A 7138-nucleotide genomic window follows, 5' to 3' on the forward strand; every position below is an offset into this window, starting at 1 on the left:
TCTTCACATTGATGAGTTTGACATTTTAATTTTTTACAAGGATGGTTAGACTGACAACCAAGCAAAGTTTCTATATTTTAATAGGTATTTTTGGCTTCAGCAACTCTGTGAGCGAACACTGTTCAAAAAGGTGAGAGGCGATTATCATTTGTTTGGATCTAATTTAATATGGATCGTTCATTCTCAGATCTACTGCAATTTATATCCCTCTAAATTGTTAAATGCTCTGTCTTGTTTCAAATTGGGACTTACAGAACAGAACCAACTCGAAATTAAAACATTTATGATTGTCTGTTTTGAGAGTTTCTCCTGGTATGGCTTTTATGCTTCATTGTTCAATTTTACACAGGACGGACCTATTCACTCGACAAATATACATTGTGGGATTTCTAACCCACTTGTACCTATTTGTTCCTTCCCAACCTCCCCTCCTTTTTCTCCACTCCTTCCCTCCTCTTCATCTCTCCACTCCTTCCCTCCTCTTTCTCTCTCCACTCCTTTCTCTTCACTCCTTCCCTCCTCTTTCTCTCTCCACTCCTTTCTCTTCACTCCTTCCCTCCTCTTCCTTTCTCTGCACCACTTCCCTCTTTTTCTCTCTTCACTTCTCTCCTGTTTCTTTCTCTCCACCACTTCTCTCTTTCTCTCTCTTCACTTCTTCTCTCCTTTCTCTCCACTCCTTCCCTCCTCTTTCTTTCTTCTCCTTCTTTCTCTTGCAATGCTCTTCCCCTCATGCTCTCTCCACCCTTCAAATGGCAATTCCTTGATTTCTTAATTTACCGCATGGCCTGAAATTCCATATTAACCATATTGAAAACCTCATAACTTGTTGGATGGGAACCGTGATGATGAAAGGCACCAAATGACTCGGTTGGAAGCCTAGCAGGATGGCCTGTATGTATGCACACTCGCCTCTAATCTGCCTAGCCTGGGTTTGAATCCTGACCCAGCGATAAACTGGCATCCCAGTGTTTCATAGGCAGGGTGATTTATCAATGTATCTGCCGTCCACCAGATAGATGATAAACTGTCTGCCAGCATTCGTGGATGAACATTAAAGATCCCCTGGTGTCCTTCGCAAAGAGCAGGTGAGCTATCGCCTGCACATGAACAAATTACAAATTCCTACCCTAACCACCAGGGGGCACTGCATCACTAGCACAGCTGTGCCCTCAGCCAATGATGCTATCCGCAGCGCTGCACACAAAAGAAGTCAGTTTTTTGTGCAACACGAATCCATGTTTTTAATTCCCCTGACTCCACACTTTGTTGCAGAGCAGTTCCTTGTTTCACAAAGGAGATATTAATGCTCTTTTATAGGAATAATATACAGTGGCAGCTGTCCATACGCGTTTCGACGTATGCAATTATGATATCGTAGCAAAGCCACCTATGACATCATCCCTGAACTCAGATTCAAAATATTAAATAATTCTGGCTGCAAAGTGTCGCCTCGATCTGTGCAGCCATTTCGGAGAAGATTTTTGAAGGTTTTATGTTAAAAACAATATGGCTGCCAAACCACGTGACCGATGATATTATAAAGTTGTTTTGCCAGTTACAATTTATCCCTAGCTACCCTTCAAAAATTTTCATACTGATCGGATAAAGCGTTTGCCATATGTAATTATGACGTCGTAACGAAGCCACGTATGACATCATCAAAACTATCACGCCTGTTTCCCATGGGGAATACTTCACACGTGCCAAGTTTCAATTTTTTCCATGGAGCGGTTTTGGAGATAGAGGTCCGACGTTTTTCCTTTTTTCCAACATGGCTGCCACACCACATGAACTATGACATCATAATTATCACAAACACATTCTCCATGACTAATCGCATCTTTGGTGAAAATTTAGTGAAATTTCTACGGTGGAAAAGAACAAACAAACAAACAATGGTCGTCCACTTCGATGCAACCCCGCTTCGACACCTGACCCACGACGTCCTCTTTATCAAATAAAATTCAGAATGGGTCGTCGATCACGTCTTTGGAGTTTCGCGTTGATCGGATAAGGTTTTTCGTCCAACATGGCTGCGAGACCATGTGACCAGTGTTGAAATTTTTAACCAATATTCCCCATGCCGAGTCAATCGTATTAAAAAAAATTATTTCTCTGAATCGACAAGTAGCCTTTCGATGCGAGACTTTGCAGTGATGATCCACCACTGTTGCTGCAAATATTTTATTTAACAATGACCTTATCAGTCAAATGATGCGATAGCCACAGGTTGATTTTAAAGAGGTGATTAAACAATTATTTCTCTGAAACTTTTTTACCTATTAATACTGGACTTTGCAGTTATGATCCGCTATCCTTGCTGCATACAGTTAACTTAACAATGACGTTATCAGTCACGTGGTGTGGCAGAACACATTGGTTTGAAGGAAAAAATTTTAGAATTATATTTTGGAAACCGCTGTAGCAATCGAAGCGAAGCTATGCACTTGTGATCCACTGCCCTTGCTCCGTGTAATGCAACATATTTCACTTCGGTACATTAAGCGGTTTTGGAGAAAATGCTTTTTTAATTTTCGGTTCTCAAACTAACATGGCTGCCAAACCACGTGACATATGGCATTGAAAATTTGGACTCTGCCCATGGTTTGGTAGAGGATCACGAATGTGAAGTTTCGCTTTGATCGGATGAGGTTCGTTTTTCTATTCAATATGGCTGTCAAACCACGTGACAGATGATGTCATCATTTCCAAACGAAACGCCGCAAATTGTGTTTGGTGACATTTGGTAAATTTCACTTCGATTGGATAAGCAGTTCCAGAGACATTAAATAATTTTTCTTCAATCGAATATGGCCGTCGAAGCTTGTGACATCAATTATTATAATTAATCAACATCTCAGTATCCCCAAGGCATGGGGGAACAGTTTCGTGAAGTTTCCCCTCAAACTGTTCTGGAGAAAAGTTTTTTTTGAAGGTTTTAGGGTAAATCCATGATGGCTGCCAGACCATGTGACCTATGACATCATAGTTATCAAGCTTTATTCAACATGGCAAGTCGATCATTTGTGTGCAGTTTCATTTCGATCTCTAAAGAAGTTCTGGAGAAGATTTTTTTTCCTTTAAAAAAACCAAAAACAATAAGGCTGCCAAAGCACCTGACCAATGATGTCATAAACAATTTCTGTCAATCAATTTATTCCTAGCTGAACCTCACAAATTTTCATTCTGATCAAATGCAGCGTTCTACATGTCAAATTTTCACTGGGATACCATGTCACTGCTGACATAATCAAATCAGCCTTATTCTCCATGCAGAGTCGTTGCCAGGAACCAAGTTTCAGTTTTTTCCGGTGCGGTTTAGGAAACGCAGAGTTCCAAAGTTTTTCCAACATGGCTGCCACACCATGTGATCTGTGATGACTTGCTCATTAAAAAAAATCTGCATGAGTTATGGCATCTATGGTGAAAATTTCGTAGCAATCTGATAAGCGATGGCAGAGAAAACAAACAAAATTCGCATGGATGGATGTACGTATGTACGGACGGACAGACAACCCGAAAACATAATGCCATGGACAACTTCGTCACCGGAGGCATAAAACATTAAATAAACCAATGTCACCCGCAGGGTGACCCGTATCTTGCTAAAAGGTGACCACGTGTGACTTCTTTAAGGTCACACTGATGTGAACAGAGCTGCTATCCACCAGGAGCGACTCCTTGAGGAATATCTGCCTACGAGAGATTCCGATGAGAATCGTACTACAGAGTAACCATGAAAAATATGCGTTTGCCTCATAACGTCACCAAATGACGTCATAATGTCTCAAGCTTGACATATCTAGAAAGCACTCATCGAGGTGTTCAATTTGTGGTACTACACGATATGGTTCCTAAAACTTGAAAATTTGACCTTGGGGTGAAATATGTTTGACCGTTGGCGCTAACCATGAAGGTCAAGGCCAATCGCCACCAAAAATTAATCAGCTGAGCGCCAGACCATGAACTATATTCCCATGAAGTTTGAAGACTATCCGATCAAAATTAATGAAAAAATAAGGGTTTCGTCGACTCCCCTGATTTGCGCCAAAGTGACCTTGACCTTTGACCTTGACCTTCAAAATTTTGTGCACTGAAAGGGACCTCTATAGGCCTCTGATATGCGAAGTTACAAAAATTTCCGATGATAACTGTGCTCTGCAGAATTTTTTATACGTGATTACAGACAAAAAAAAAAAACATACAAGCTGACTAACATATTGTTGCGGATTCGCGCCCGCCGGCGTGCGAACGGCCACGTAACTCGAATCGCGGCACGTCGCCCACCGGACGGACAATCCCGTCGTGACCCTCTCGGACTAACGCCGGGAACTAGTCACGGGTGGGCCTTTCGGCCTCACCACGATCGTGCCAATCGGCCCCCGCGTGGGATAGGGTTGCTCGCCAAATTCGACCTACCTAAGTACCCACACGGAGGGTAGACCGGGCGATCGCACCTCGCCGCAGGTCGACTTCGGACACGGGCCACTTTAAGCGACCCGTTCCGTACTATCGGGATAACCGAGCGGTGTTATCGTCAACCTGGACGGTTCGATTAATTATCGGGCGTTTTAGCCCACGACCAACCCTTTACGTGAAGTAAGATGGAGATTCAATAAAGGAAAAGACGAAGCGAAACGGGAAAACAGTTCAACATAAAGCACATTTATTTCGCGATGAACGGAAAGCACACATATACAATTACACCAAAAGCAAATGTAAAAGAAGAAGAAACACACAATAATGCACAAAAAGCAAATGTAAAAGCAAAACACAATGCAGAGCTAACCGACTACCGAGCACACGGCAACACTTATACAGTTTTACTTCACAGACGGCGCCGACAACACATATACTCAAAGCAAAAGAAAAGGACCACCCTCAAGGATGATGGGGGCAGACGGGCCTGGGGCCGAGACCGCGTCGGGCCTACCCGTCTGATGATGAGCCGCAAAATGGCGGTGGCGCCCCGACTCCGCGGGCCTCGCGGACAGTGTCTGGAATGGGGTGGGAACGGGGCCCCCTTCTCGCACTATCTCAGCGCGGGGGGGAAACAGGAGGGGGTTGTTGATGCTCGGGGAAGGAGGATATCTCCCTGGCTCGGGTCCCACGACGAGCGTCTCCACCACGACCTCGGTCGCGTTGCCGGCCTCTCCTCTCCGCAGCTCCCTGACTCTGACACGAGCACCCCCTCGACTGCCTTCGCCGCCGCCACCTCTCCAACTCTCCACAGCTCCGTCCAACTGCCTTCTCCGACTCCTCTCTTGACTGGCTCTTCCCAACTCAACTCCGAACTGCCTTGACTGACTACTACTACTACTTCCCAACTCAACTCCGAACTCCACTTGACTGACTCAACTACGAGCGAACGCGGCCCTTTATAGCCCCCGTGGCTTCGCTCCTTCGCCTTCGACCCTTTACCTTCGACCCTTCACCTCTGGCTGGCTCCCCATTGGACCGAGGAAAAGTGGGCGTGAATGCTTTTTGATCCATGAATTTGCATATAGCGACCACACTCCGACGCACCTGGAGGCGGTGCCAAATCGCCCCACGCTCGTCAATAGGACGGAACAGAAGTGGGCGTGAGTCGTTTTTGATCCGTTTTCTTCGGAAAGGCTGTGCCTCTGCACCCGCTGCTCGGTGCGCGCCCTGCACGAGTCCAGTATTGGTGCCCACAAGCGGCGCGGGAATGACGGTGATGCGATGGTTGCGAGAGCGAGTTGTGACGGTAAAGGTCGTGGCTGTTGTTGTGAAGCGGCGTTGCGGTTGGTGGTTGTTGTGTGATGGCTGTTGAGACGTGGTTGGTGGTGGTAGTAATGGCGGCTGGTCCAAAATAAAGATAGTAAAAGAAAAACGGCTATCTAGAGGGGTCGCAGCCCGAATGAATGACATTTATTCCCTCGAAACAACGGGTTTGGGCCTAACTACACATATACTTACAGAGATATCTCACCTAAGGGACCTGAATGGTGGTTTGCGAATTTCGTCAACCACAACAATATCTTGCAAAAACTTCGTCTTGGCAAGATAAAAAGAAAAGAAGTAAAAACATAGAGGGATGAAATTTCACAAAAAACAACCAAACAAGGCAGGAATGATCACATGACGACACCACAATCCTCTTATTGATTACCATCACATCTTTTAACATTTTACTTTTGTTGTGGGATTGTGATGGATGAAGAAAAAGAAGAATGACCACATTACGATGCCACAAAATGATGCCACAATCTTCTGGTTTAGCATCGCGGTATCTTTTGACGCGTTGTTCCATGTGTGTTTGTCCTCGGTGGTGTCCAGACATCTGTTCCCCTTCCCACCAGTACACCTGCCTTTAATCACCTCGGGCATGCACGCCATCAATGTTCCACGCCCCTTCCCTCTCACTTCCCATTGGACGAGCGGCCCGATCTGGGGGAATGATCCTTCAACCCAATCTCCTGATGTGATGTGTTCTGCGTGGCTGAAGGTGGCAACGCCATTCTCCCTCTAAAACTGACGCATCCAGACCTATTAGAGTGCTTTCAATGAACATAAAAGACTGATCACAGAGGGAGAAAAAAAAATCATCAAATAAAGGGTCAAAAGGGATGGCGGTTTCAGACACATGTGAGGATTGGTTGTCGTTGTCTACTTCGACATAAGAGCGACGCATATGTGATATTGCATTTCACGACCGAACGCTCATGCAAAACATTCACGAAGGAGATATCTACACTACATTAAACATCTTTAACTCTCAGAAGTCATTTCCACAATATTTTTTGTTCTGTTCGAAGACCGCAACCCAAAATAAATTATACATTTTTGCATCTTTTGGTGAAAGCAGAATAGCGTGTGTGTTTTTCCCTGCGGCCGCTCGCTTGTATTAACAGGAAGTGAGAGGAACTCAACACTTCTTCATCTCATCCATGGATATTTTTCATATCCTTATATTTCCGTGAGTCCAATTTGCATCTGGGAACTCATCAATTATGGTTATCCATCTTGAAATTACCACTCTTTTGTTTAAATGTTGAAAATACTATTTCTGACGAGCAGGATCGAGTCGCTGTAAACACACACACTGCGCATGCTCGAGAAACCTCGTTAGCATTCAGACATCATTTTGAAAGTTGCATATTGTCTGCCATCCTCG

Source organism: Eptatretus burgeri, chromosome 11 (assembly GCF_056783735.1).
Source record: "Eptatretus burgeri isolate ZD-2024b chromosome 11, Ebu_testis_v1, whole genome shotgun sequence".
NCBI lineage: Eukaryota > Metazoa > Chordata > Myxini > Myxiniformes > Myxinidae > Eptatretus > Eptatretus burgeri.